Here is a 14,133-nt window from a genome sequence, read left to right as displayed (position 1 = left end):
TTTTTTTTTTTTTTTTTTACTTTAACGCCAACGTAACACACAACGACCCTGGTGACTGGTTGTGTCTCGAGTCCCAACTGTTTGTTGCGCACACCGCGAGCTACTCCGCGAAAGAACACTATTGCCAACTCGGAGAAATCAAAGTCCGCTTTCAGGTACGTATAAGTTGGCTCTGGTACCCGGAGCTAATCATAAACATAAATAAATTTTATCATTGAAAATAACATATTTTGTAGTTTTTTTTTATATATTAAAAAATAATGACATTAAATTTAGTCACTTCACCAAAAACGGACTTGTAGGAATTTTAATAAATTAAAAATGCAATTTTTTACCACAAATTTGTTTCTTGAAGAAAATCAAAAATTGTCAAGTGACAGCTAAGTTTAATGTCATTAAAAAATACTTCATTGTATTAGAAAATAACTCATTACGCAGATTTAATTTTCTCATTTAAAATACAAATATCTTTTTGAATATATCATCAAGTTTCATTTGTAATTTTTTTAAACTTTAATTTATAAAAAAAAATTTTTTCCTTTTTTTTTTAAAAAACGATTTTTCAACATTTAAAAAATAAAAATAAATTATTGAATTATCGAGAGATAATTTTTTTTAATAAAAAATTTTTTGTTTCAGAATAAGTATCGTTATTTTAGCAACAACAATAAGAGCCAGATGATAAACAAAAAAATAACAATAATTGAAAAAAATGAAGACAAGTTTAAAGAAAGATATGTGCAAATAGTGTTGGTAAGACTTGGCCGGGATAATGAGTGGGAGAAAGGTCGTGCAGCTGATGATACTAGTGCGGCTGCACCTAAACTCGCCTTGTGCCGGGGAGAATTACAGTAGATGGAGATGGATATAACGTAAAACATACAACAGACTGAGAGAATGGGGAGAGACGGGACAGAGAAAAAATAGATATTTGACATTACTGGATGACTAGACAAGACTAACTAATGAAAATTTTACATCTATAATATTTTTTATTATGTACAATCATTTTGCTCCATTCTATTCAATGCCTACATCCACTTTATCTGTACAGCTTCCTCTGCAATCTATTGACTCTACATTCATTCAACTACAAAGTTATTTTTCTCTCTAAAAGCCACTTGTACCTTTTACCTGATTTATTGGTGACCCATGGCTTTTCAATGACTCAATAATTTACGGCATAAAATTTTCAAACTTACGATATTTTCGATATCCATTTATTCAGTTTAAATTTTTATGTTTAGTTGTTTTTTATTGTAAATACTTAAATCATAAATAATAGATTTTTTTTAAATGTTACTTGTCACATAAAAGTAAATTATTTAAAAGAATTAATTTAGTAGATATTTATTAATTTTTAGAATTTTTTAACACATAAATTATGACAAAAATAAATGAGAAAATAAAATTGACATTTAGAAATTTTGAAAAATTATAAATGCAATTTTTTAAAAATAGTTTTTCAGAAAAGATTTAAATTAAAAAATTATCAAGTGGCTGCTAACTTGAAAGTCATAAATTATTTAATTGCGGACTTTTATTAGAATCATTCAAATAAATAGAGATTGGCAGTATAATATTTTAGTTTACAGTAAACTATATAATATCCCGTGTAGAATATAATGATAATAATGATGATTATTATTATAAAGCGCAACACATACACAGACAATATGACTTGTGCTATCTATCGACGATTCAAGTGATAGAATAATGTTTTTATAAACTATTTTTCAATCTCATTTGTTCTATTGTACTATGAATTGCGTGATAGTTATAAAATGCCATGTATGTTTATTATTTTATATTATCAACTTTGATGTTAGCTGTGAAAGTACTCAACAATTTTTTTTTCTTTATGCTGATATCAATCATGTCATTATTTATTTTTTTTTGTACAATGTTTACCAATGTAATATAAAGCTTGCGCGCAATTCTCTGAGTCTTCCATCATATAAACTTTGTATCAACTCGAACTCGATGCTTCCTGTAATTTTATACGCTTTCTACCTGTTTGTTAAAAACCAAGAAATGTCGTCAAGTTTCCTGCATATTTTAATTTAATATTAAATTAACAAAACTCATAATAACAGAGTCCAATTTTTTAATTCAATTCCAGTTTTTATTGACCTTAACTTTGATGATAAAAAATCTTCACATTAATATTAAACAGTGGAAAAAATATTTGATAAAATGATTGATCAATAAAATACTTTGATAAGTATGAAACTCATACATTACATGTACAAGGTATGTGCCAAAATATTACATCAAGTTAATTTCCTGATGCGCTTATCGGTGCATTACGTATATTAAACTTGATCAGACTTCCTTATCAATTATCAGCAATTACAAAACATAAATCACATCAGAAATAAAAAATGATAACATTTAACTTAAAAATAAATTAGTATACATAACTACAAACAGTGCATATAATACTACGATGTACAAATATTTAATAAGGTTGTAAATATGTATGATGTACATACATAATATATAGCTCGATTATTCCGCGTGAATCAATCAATAATTGATAATTTAACCACCGAGTTGAATCTATCGTTATATAATGCTAAAAAAAAAAACAAAGTATTTCATTGACATGAATTTATTTTTAAATTCAATCAATAAATAAATAAAAAAATACAAATGAAATATTTGCTGTTACACTTAAAAGATTTATCAATAAATAAAAAAATAAATACAACATTTACACTTGAAAAATGATTGTTTTTATTGTAAATGAATATATTTTTTGCACTTGAATCAATAAAATTAGCATAGTTAACATGAATTTGCATAAAATAGATAGATATTGTTGGTAACATAAACTTAATTCTAAGGCTATTATTTGGAAGTATGGACCATAACATTCGATTCTTAATAATTATTTTTGAATACAAAATTTTTTTTCTTAAGTTTTGTCAGAAACAGATTAGCTAAAAAAATTTTTTAGGAAAAAAACATTAAAAAAAAAAAAATATAAACATTGACATATAAAAATTTTTTTGTCAAATTTGTTCTTTTTATACATAAAATATGAAAAAAAAATTAGGAAAACAGTTGACCTTGAGGGCCATCCCTGCAACTTCTCACTACTTTCGTAATTAAGCGTTCAAAATTGCGATTACTACGTTGTTGAACTCGAAAAGCTCAAAAATATAATTTTCATATAATTTTGAGCTCTCCGAGCTCAAAAGTCTGATAGAAGTTTAATAAAACACTATTTTTTGAATTTTTAAACCGCAATAACTTTTGGATGAATGAACCAATTTCACGCGGTTGGCGGTATTTGACGCAGTTTTTCAAATTCGATGATACATTTTTAAACACAAATTGATAAGACCGGAAGTTTCGGTGTAATTCGAAAAAAACGCTTTTATTCGATTTCTTTCGTCAACGATAACTCACGAACGAATCAACCTATTTTGACCGGCTTGGTGGCGATCAACGTGGTTTTTCGATGTTAAGAGCTGATTAGTTTTTTGAATTGATCGATCGAACCGTTTAAAAGTTATTCAAAAAAAACTTGATTTGAAAAAATTTTGTTTCGTAGTTTTTTTAAGATTCCTCAAAATCTACCGGTCGGAATCGGTCTAAATTGTATTCAAAATCTAAGTTTGATCAAGCCCTTTCAAATGACACCAACCGCGATCAAATCGGCCAAGCCGTTCAAAAGTTATGAGAGGTTTACACACACACACACACACACACACACACACACACACACACACACACACCATCGCGGGAATAGTCAGGGAAGCTTCCTAGGACCTCAAAACGTCAAGATATGATGAAAACTCGATTTTCAGAAAACGGGGTAAAAACAACAATTTCCCGATTTTTGAAAATTTTCAATTTTCTTAGTGGGAAGTTAAAAATATAAACATTGACATTTAAAAATTTTTTTGTCCAATTTTTCTTCTATACATGAAATATGGAAAAAAAAAAGAAAAAAAACACTTAAAAATGTTTAATTTTATATATTTTATTGCTCAAAATAGCGCGAACCTCACTTCTAAATAAACACCGATTATAATTAGTACGATAAAATGATGAGCACGTTTATAAAATTATAATTATTTCTGAGAGAATTCGCAAATACTCGATTCGTAGTTTGAAACGATCGATAATTCACAGATTTACTTGACGGATGTAAATATACATTATCATTATCAGATGAGACAAAATTATTTATACATACCAGTAATTGGTTTTAACATCTGCGGGTTTTAGCGATAATCATTACTGGCATACTAATTTATTCTTTGTTTATATGAGTATTCGTAAACATAAAATACTATTCCAGAATTATATTATACAGGCAGGATGTAATACTTTGAACGGTAAGGCTTTACTTCAATGTGATTACATAGCCCTGAAATTCCAATCAGAGAGATAAAAATGCTACGCGCTTCGAACTTAAACGGTTACAAACGTCATAATAGTATTATGCATACGTATGTATACAATTCGCCAATACACTGTTATCAAGTGGTAACGGCACAAACAAGTGAGGTATGAAAAAAGACAAAAGAAGAAACTGAAGAGAAACTAGTCGATTGAATTTGTCGTCATCGTTGTTGTTGTTCTTGTTCGTGTTAAGATGCCTTTGGTGTGGTATAAGAGTTGCCGATGTGTAGAGTGCGACTGACATTCTTTGCGACCTACTCCAAGAGAAATTTACCGATGAGACAAGACTTAACTTTTGACACTTTTATCGAAATACAGAAATGTTAATTAATAATAATGTAATAAAAATAACAAACAATAAATAATAGCAAGTTTAATAATGACAGAAAGAGATGAAGAATGAGGACGATGAACTTAACTGCCATGGAATGCATCGTCATTGACCCTGGCCTTAAAAAATATTTTAGATTATTTTATATTTTATAAATATAAATATAATTTGTGCTTAGATTAAATTAATATATTGTATATACAAAAGTATGAACATATGAACACAATAATACTTACACTTTATTATGTATGTTGAAATATAAATATAATTTATCCAGTTAATGTTTTGGAATAGTATGCAAATAAAAAATGTTTATTGCAGGCTATAGTATTTATACATTTATACTGGTATATTAATCGGGAGAGGCTTTAATCTTTGCTCCGTTATAATTAATTAACTATACTTTCTATTAAAATGAAAAATTTATAACATGTATATAGAAACTCAAACTCAAATGATAGACTAACTTTTAGGAATTTTGAATTATAATATCTAGATACAAACAAAATACTAATGAGTAAATTAAAGAAAAATTTTAAAGAGAAAAAAGTCGATATGGTATATATTTATATACATAAAATATTTAAAAATGTTATTGGTTACTAATAGAATTTTTCAATTGATTTGCAAAAAAAAAAAATTAGGAAAACGGTTGACCCTGAAAGCCATCCCGGCAACTTTCCGCTAATTCCATACCTAAGCGCTTAGAATTGCACTAATGATGTTTTTGAGCTCTTCGAAGTTTCATAGAAAATTATTTTTTGAATTTTCAAATCGTGATAACTTTTGAATGAATCAACCGATTTTCACGTGGTTGGTAGCATTTGAGGCAGTTTTTGCATTCTCGTGACGAATTTTTGAGTTTGAATTGATCAAACGAGCGCTTGAGTATGGAATTTGCGGGAAGTTACAGGGATGGCTTTCAGGGTCAACCGTTTTCCTAATTTTTTTTTTTTTGCAAGTCAATTGAAAAATTCTATTAGTAATCAATAACGTTTTTAAATATTTTATGTATATAAATATATACCATATCGACTTTTTTCTCTTTAAAATTTCTTTTTAATTTACTCATTAGTATTTTGTTTATATCTAGATATGATAATTCAAAATTTCTAACCGTTTTCCAGATTTTTTCTTATTTTTTTTGAGTCAAATTCACAGGACAATTGTACGTATAATTTTTAATTTATTTTCTTAAGGAATGTGTGCGCAAAATAAACTCATTCTAAATTTCTCAGTTAAAAGTTAATCACGAATAAAGTCACGGAAATTGCGATTTTCATCGAAAGATTATATTTAAAATTATTAAAACTTGGCTGCAACCACTGAAGCGCTTTCCCCAACCGCTTAAAAAAATTTGTGGTCGAACCTCGCTATAAGAACAACCGAAGATTCCAAAGAATTCGATACTACAAAGTACGTTATTGAAACTCTCTTTGGCATCGCTTTATATTATAATGTAACTCGAGCAATTCGACCGGAATACAAAGGTCTTTTTTACAATTAAGCAAAAACACCAAGAGTCTCTCTATGTAGCAAAGTTTGGACGGTCAATGTTATCAAGTATACAATAGTGGGGTAACTAGAATTTCAGGAATTTCCCCCTACAGCTCTGACTTAGTCTTATAAAGAGGTCAGACTGTACTTATAAATTAATTTGCTGGGGTACACGAATTGATAAAGACAATTAAAGATTGACATGAGCATCCGGACACGGTCCGACCGAAAAGGCTAGACACACCGGAAGAACATTAACGATATGTACTTTTACCGATATATACATACATACGCACTCATGTGTGCGTAATACTTATATATTAATGCAATATTCTAATACAGTATCACGTAATGAATGTCGAGTCTACGCGGTCTTTATTGCATCAAGCTAACGGTTGCAGGTGTGCATTATCTTGAGCGTAACGGTCGTTGTATTTTTCTCAATAGTTATGTATTTATTACGGTTACGCAAAAAATTGACTATTTTTATTTTTTGTATCCCGGATGAAAATAAAGTAGTTTAATATGTTTTACAAATAAGCTCGATTTATTATTTTTTAGGCAAATTGCCATGTCTACTTAAAACTTTTCTATTACTGACCACCTCTACTTAAAAATAATGAAGCCGATCAAGGTCTACTTAAAAATTTTTAACTTCCCGTTAAGATTTTTAAAAATCGGGAATATATTGATTTTACCCCGTTTTGCAAACATCAAATTCTCATCACATCTCGACATTCTAAGATCACAGGAAGCTTACCTGACTACCTCCGCGAGGGTGTCACTATGTATGTATGTATGTATGTATGTATATATGTATTTATTTATTTATTTATTTATTTATTTATACGTGTGTATGTGTGTGTTTTTGAGAAATCAAAAAAAGAAACAAGAAAAAAATTCTTTTCAAAAGTGGTTTTTTTTGGAATAACTTTTAAACGGCTCTATCGATCAATTTCAAAAACTAATCCTCTCTTAAGCTTGAAAAGCCACGTCGATCATCGCTAATTCAGTCAAAATCGGTCGATTCGTTCGGGAGATATCGTGAACGAAAGAAAACCGAAAAAATTGTTTTTTCAGAGTTACGCTAAAATTCCTCGTTTGATCAATTCAAACTCAAAAATTTGTTATGAAATTGCAAAAACTGCCTCGAATGCTACCAACCGCGTGAAAATCGGTCGATTCATTCAAAATTTATCGCGGTTTGTGAATCCTCTGTCAGACTTTTGAGCTCGAAGAGCTCAAAAACATAGAAAAGCTATCTCCTAGAGCTCAAAATAACACATAAATTGTATTTTAGAGCTTGAAGAGCTCAAAAACATCACCAGTGCAATTTTAAGCGCCTAGGTATGGATTTAGCGGGAAGTTGCAGGGAAAGCCTTTAGGGTTAACCGTTTTCCTAATTTTTTTATTTTATACTAATTACTGTACTCCAATTTAATTTTACTCTGCAATTTCTTAACTTTTATAGAGATTAAAATTTTTGTTCTTAATAAATTTTTAGTCAGGATGTCTTAGGATGAAAATTAATTGAAATACAATTTGTTATAGAGTAGAGAAGTTTTTGAGAAGAAGTGATCAGTGATAAAAAAGATTTTTGGTCTTAGACATAGCATTCTCCGAATTTTCAAAAGCTATCTACGAATTTGAAAAGTAAGAAGGATCTAATCTTTCTTAGTGGATAAAAATTTTTTATCAACAACATGAAACCATAATTTCAAAAGTCTGAATCAAATGTTTCAAATTTTAGAGTTAATTTAAATTGGTTTACTTATTTAAAATGATTAATAATGACTTGGAAGTAAGTAGGGTCTACAATATTCCAACCGATAAAAATGACATACAGTTTTTCTCAAACAATCATATTTTCTTTTAAGGTCATCAAAAATAGAATGACAAGAAACATTTTTCGATTAAAAATAGAAAAATTACCACTAGAGATAAATCGATTTAGAGTATAGAACGATCTATAAATTATTTATAACTAAATTAGAATTGTTAACATGTGTATATAAAAAATACAATGCATAGAAGATAATTTAAGCAATGTTGTTCAGAGTGATTATCTCTTAATAAGTGAATAAACTGTCAAGTTTTTTGAATCCACTAGTAGAATGATTATATATTTAGTATTGCTGGAAAATTTTAATTGACAAAGCTTTATTGGTCTTAGTTTTATCTTACTGCGTGTTAAAGTTATATAATATAAATAGAAGTTAGCAAAATTATTTAATGCAATAATAGTAATAATAGTCATACAATAAGAAAAAATATATTTAAGTGAATAAAATATTGACAACTCCAGAGTGCAAATGTTTAAGGGGGCAGGTAAAATAGGCATAAAATGTAATAGATAAAACGTCACTCTTCATACATCCTGTCACAGAGCGCAAAACGTCTATGTAAATTGTGTGCGAAATAACTAAAAAGCTATCCCACGAGAGCATACGAGAATTGACGCTCTAGATATTATAACATATTCTCATGTGCATACTATTGCGGATAGGATTCAATGTCCCTTGACAAACGATTGGTTTTTTCCCCGTCGTTCTCATATGTACAAATATACGTCATACAACTCGTACACCAGAATACATGGAGAATATACGCGTAATATTGATGTACAGATACACAGCTTATAATGCTATTTTTGGACTAGTGGGAGAATGAAAAGCAAAAAGCCACGCCAGAAATTTAGGGGCACGTCAAGAGCATGCGAGTTAAATTAAGTTATTATAGGAATAACACAAGGAATACCAGGATTTATAGGTCTATATAAATGAAATGTGAACACCGCCCAGAAAGCATATGTGCTGGTCTACGCTAAAACTCGCGGGAAACTAAATAGTGAGGAATCGTGACTTTGGACTAATGTCTAGCCGAACAGTTTTAGCTTTCTCTTAACTTAAAGCTTCATAACATTTTTATATGTGTAATGCACGAATGTATATAAGTTAAGGTTAAATTTATTCACTCTTGTTAAACAGTTAAATATAATTGATGCTATGGGCATAGCTTAGCTATATAGTTATACATACCGACAAAATAGTCTTTGAGCAATGAAACTCAATGGGAGAGTGAGAATTGAATTAATAAATTAGAACACGATCATGAGGGTAGATCAAAAGACTCTGGCTTATAATAAATGACCATATTAATTACTGCATTAAGAAATAATTATTATTAATGTATAATCAACATTAGATAAATTTCAATAGTCATCTTTGAATATGATGGATTTTTTTAAATGAATATTCTTAATTGTTATAAGTTTTTATTTCGTTTAAGCTAATTTTGTTACTCTTAATAATTTTTTTGTTAATTATCTGGAAATACGGTTTCGAAGATATTTCGTAGATGTTCGAGCCTAAAGCATTAGAAATGTATAATAGTTACATTGTTGAGCTCAAAAAGCTCCAAATTTTTTGTAATATTTTTATTTATTTATTTAAATGCCAAGGCTAAAAGCCGAATAGCAAATGGTAGAAATTACATAATGAAAAGGGTACACGTAAGTAACATTATGAAACAATTTTACATCTTTATATAATAGTGAGAACATAGTGTAAATATAAATAAAATATAGAGAAAAAGAGAAAAAGAAATACAAAAGAAAAAATTTTTGAAAATTAAAAGATCCTGAAATATTGTTTATATAATAACAATTTGTATAAAACATTAAGATTACAGATAATTTTAATTTAAAATCAGTTTCCAAATCAGTTTGGTAATGAAACTTATTTTAGTATCAGTGAAAATTATCATTTATAAATCAATAATTTTTTAGCACATTGAATTTTCTAACTCCAGATGTTGAAAGAATTCAATAGCTTTAATTTTGAAAGTCTCAAGACTCAGTGCGTTTATGACGTCAACTGCAGTTGACTAGAAATTTTGTGAGGCATTGCCGAACAATGAATTCAGGGCAAATTTCTCAAAAATTACCAATTTTTTTTTCTTTTTTGTAAAATAAATATTTTAAATTCTCGAAACGTTTATTGGTGCAAAAACATTTACTTCATCCAAAATAATTTTGGTGCTTTTATAAAACCTGTTTTTTATTCATTATTTGTATTTTAATTTTTTAAAGTCTTTATTTTTTAACATACCATTAAATCAAAATAAAATAATTTACTATGAAATTGATTATGTAATTTTAAACTGAAACATGATTGAGATAATCAAAATAAAAAGTAATGAGGTGAAAAGATTTAGGCGGTTGGATGATGATGAATTTATATATAGGTAAAATTGAATAGGGATACATAATACATAATTGAATAACCAGGCGCCCACAATCCTGCCTACGGAGTACAGTAGACGCCAGACGTCCCGACGGTTACGGTGACCCCGCGAGCGACAAGCTGACGAACACTATAGTTAACAAAGAGTACGATGACTAAGAAATTATGTTACAAAAACTCGTGAACGATCGATCGTAGAAAATTTTATAGAAAAAAAAAAAAATTTAACGCTGTGTATAATAATTCGATGCATCAGCACACTTTTAACTGTTTTCACCTTATCTCATTCAATTTGGCTAATGCTATTATCGCTATTACTGCTAATTAATTTCAAAGACAATAATACAATGAACATAGGGGATAGAAAAATAATAATCTTGGGCACGACGTTATATTATGGGACAAACAACTTTCGTTCTCGTTTACGTTATTTATATACTTTGTTATTCTACTTTTTACTAGATTAGTTATTTTATCACCAACAAGAATAGATTTTGAAAATACTCCTACGTACTTGAGATCCATAAGAGACATATTATCATGTATTATTGGCGAGGGTATTGATATTTATCGTTAGAATTTGAGAACTATTCTATCTATAATTCAAGGTGAAATACTCGGGTAAGTGTGGGTATTACTGCGGTTTTTTTCGGTAGGTCTTACTTCAAAAGCATTATTATTAAATTTTTATTAAATCAAAAATAACAATAATTTTTTTTTTTTTAACCAAAGCTTGACTCATTATTGACTCAAAAAAAAAATCAAGAGTGCGGTAAACTAATATTTTCTTTAAATAATAAGCATTTAAAAAAAAATTCATATGCATGTATTACTGCGGGCATAAAAGAAGCTTGTCTCTATTACTGCGTGGCAATTACTACGGATGAAATTCAATAATAAACAACTTCGGGATCATATAAAAAATAAATAAAATTCGTTTGAAAGATAATTATTTGTTTAATAAAATGACTGGATTAAAACGTATTCCTGAAGTAATTTGAATTCATATCAATTAATAATAATCACCGAAATAGTGATGTATAACATAACAAACAGAGTTTTTATAGTAATTAAAAAAATTAGCTTTATCAAAGAAACACAAATCTTGATTTAAAAAAATCATTTTGAATTTTTTTAAATCAATCAGAAAAAATTTTGAATAAAGTTACATTCACTTAATTTAATGAAAATTTCTGGGTTTTAAAGTTTTTCTGCTTAATTTAACACAACAAATTCTATATTATAATGACCGCTTGTATTTTTTATCAACTTTGATTTATTTTTCATTAACTTCTGTTTGTGATGTATTTTCTTTTTGGATTAGAATATATGCATTTTACACCTGCTGTAATTGGTACAAATGCATACAAATAGAGGTGCTTCTATTACTGCGGATTATTGAAAATATTCGCAGTAATACAAGCATATTCATTTTTTTGGTACCAATTACTGCGTTCTTAAATAAATAATATTAATTGATCAAAATTCAATTTTTAATGCATTACTGATATTAAAGAAGGGTTATCTTACTTTTATATGCAAAAAAATTTTAATTTGAACCATTTCATGTAAGGAAAAGATCTTTTAGTAGTACCTCTTTTTGTACAGAAACTCACAAAAAAGGTATAGCTTATTACCTGTTAATTTTAATTTATTAATAACAAATTGAATAATTGTTGTACGTGTAAAACTACTATGCAAATATTTTCTTGAAGATTTCAATTACAAGCAACAATTTTTTTTAATTCAAAAAGCTCAAGTACGATTTATTTATAATTGAAACAAAAAAATCTTCAGTAATACCCACACTTACTCTATAGCGTGAAGAAAAAAAAAAAGAAAATGTAAGGAAGTAAAATAATAAAATTTAAAACTAAATTAATTAACTTTAATGATTACAGTGAACTATTTAGTGAATCTGATTTTCTGCACGCACTAAACATTCATTCAACTTAAAGTTTTAAATCTCCCATAATTCCTTCTAGTTTATTTCTATTTTTAAATAGATTTTTTAAAAATATATCCAAAGTTTTTGAGTGAAAAAATTGAAGAAAAAAAGTTTAATACGAAAATGTTAAAATGTTTTCAGTTGACTTTGCTTCAACACGCACTATTTTTTACTATTGTCTCGCTTTCGATCATGAGTAACAAAATAAGGGGTGCTCTTCTATGTTTGAATATATATTGCATGGACGTCGTGATAAGATCTCACTCGAAATTACAATGTTTGATAGTAGAAGTAAAAAAGGTGTGTGAGAAAAAAATTATCTAGTTTTTATAATGTATGGCTTACATACACATTAATACAAATTTATGACCGATGATGTTCTCTCGGTTAATGACCTCATTTTCATATAGTAACAATATATAAACGGAGCGAAAAAACGTCGTGAATAAATAAAAGAAAAAAAAAATGTTTATTTTTATATTATCTATATCACACGTTTGATTAATGTTCAATAAAAATGATTGTAAATACTTTATACTTGTACAAAAACACAATAATGATTACAGTGACAAATTTCATAAGAGTAGGCCTAAACTTGTTTACGTTATCGTGATTTTTAACATAATATTTATTAAATGCTTTTTATTATTGTATGCATACAAGTATACAATAAATTGAATAGTAAATAGACTATTATCCGACGTCTAAACATAACATCAGAAGTCACAGCAAGGAGATAAAGAGAAGTCTAGTGTCTAGACAAGAATTATTGTCATTATAACTAAACTCGTAAAATGAAATATAGAAGTGTGGAATTTTATAATCTAAAATATCTTTTTTATACTTATGCGTCGATTAAAATATATATATTAAGTTCATATAGTATAAATGTAAACATCAGCAATGACATAAAATTATTACGCAATTGTTAAAAACGTATCGAATTTCTTTAGTAGTCTGTATTATCATGAAATATAAAACCTGTTATATAGAATCACTCTACCATAAGTTGATATAATTTAGAAGAATAATTAATTAATAAAATTATTATTTGTTATTTTGTAGATTTGGCTAATTTTTAGTAAATAATAGAAATAATTGATATGAGAAGTTTGTAAGATTAATTCGTAGAAGCACTTGTTGATTAAAGTTACACCTTTTTCGTCATTGTTTTTTTCATTTTTTGCAAGATAACAATGATTGCTACTCATTACATTCATTAAAGTTAATTATCTTGTAGATTTTCTTCTTAAATATTTACAAACTGTTTTCACAGAAAAAGGCATTCTTATAAAAATTGTTTTTGAATTACGTAATATTATTCTGAACGTTGAAATATAGAAAAAAAGAAATGATTATGTTCAAGATTTTTTGTTTGTACAAACAAAATTGGAGTTTCCCACGCTTATATGATAAATGATGACTCAATAATTTAAGAATAAAATATAGTACATTAGACTCAAAATTAATTTAAAAAAATTAACGTTTGTTGGTTATAATAAAAATCTTATCAAATTAAAAATTTGATTCATATGGCGCGTAATTTACAAAGAAAAAAAAAAAGTAAGAAAATTGTGCTAATATCGAAAAATACAGTCACTCTTAATAATTTCCTATAACATTCTAAAAAAATATAATTTATATCTGTTTATATGCTAAAACTTTCTCACGAGTCACTGAAAAAATATAAATAT

The 14,133-nt window shown here is 27.7% G+C and overlaps 1 long non-coding RNA gene across 1 annotated transcript; it reads left to right on the top strand.

The window, feature by feature from the left end:
- The first annotated feature begins 23 nt into the window (after positions 1–23).
- Positions 24–1,240, top strand: LOC141530441 (uncharacterized). Its single transcript, XR_012479758.1, has 2 exons — positions 24–155; positions 640–1,240. It is a non-coding gene; the product is annotated as an uncharacterized LOC141530441 (long non-coding RNA).
- The last annotated feature ends 12,893 nt before the right edge of the window (positions 1,241–14,133 follow it).

The sequence above is a fragment of the Cotesia typhae genome, unplaced genomic scaffold (genome assembly GCF_013202065.1).
Source record: "Cotesia typhae breed Kobodo isofemale line unplaced genomic scaffold, CoteBio_Ctyphae contig_5, whole genome shotgun sequence".
NCBI classification, from domain to species: Eukaryota; Metazoa; Arthropoda; class Insecta; order Hymenoptera; family Braconidae; genus Cotesia; species Cotesia typhae.
This window is presented reverse-complemented; position numbering and strand designations above follow the sequence as displayed.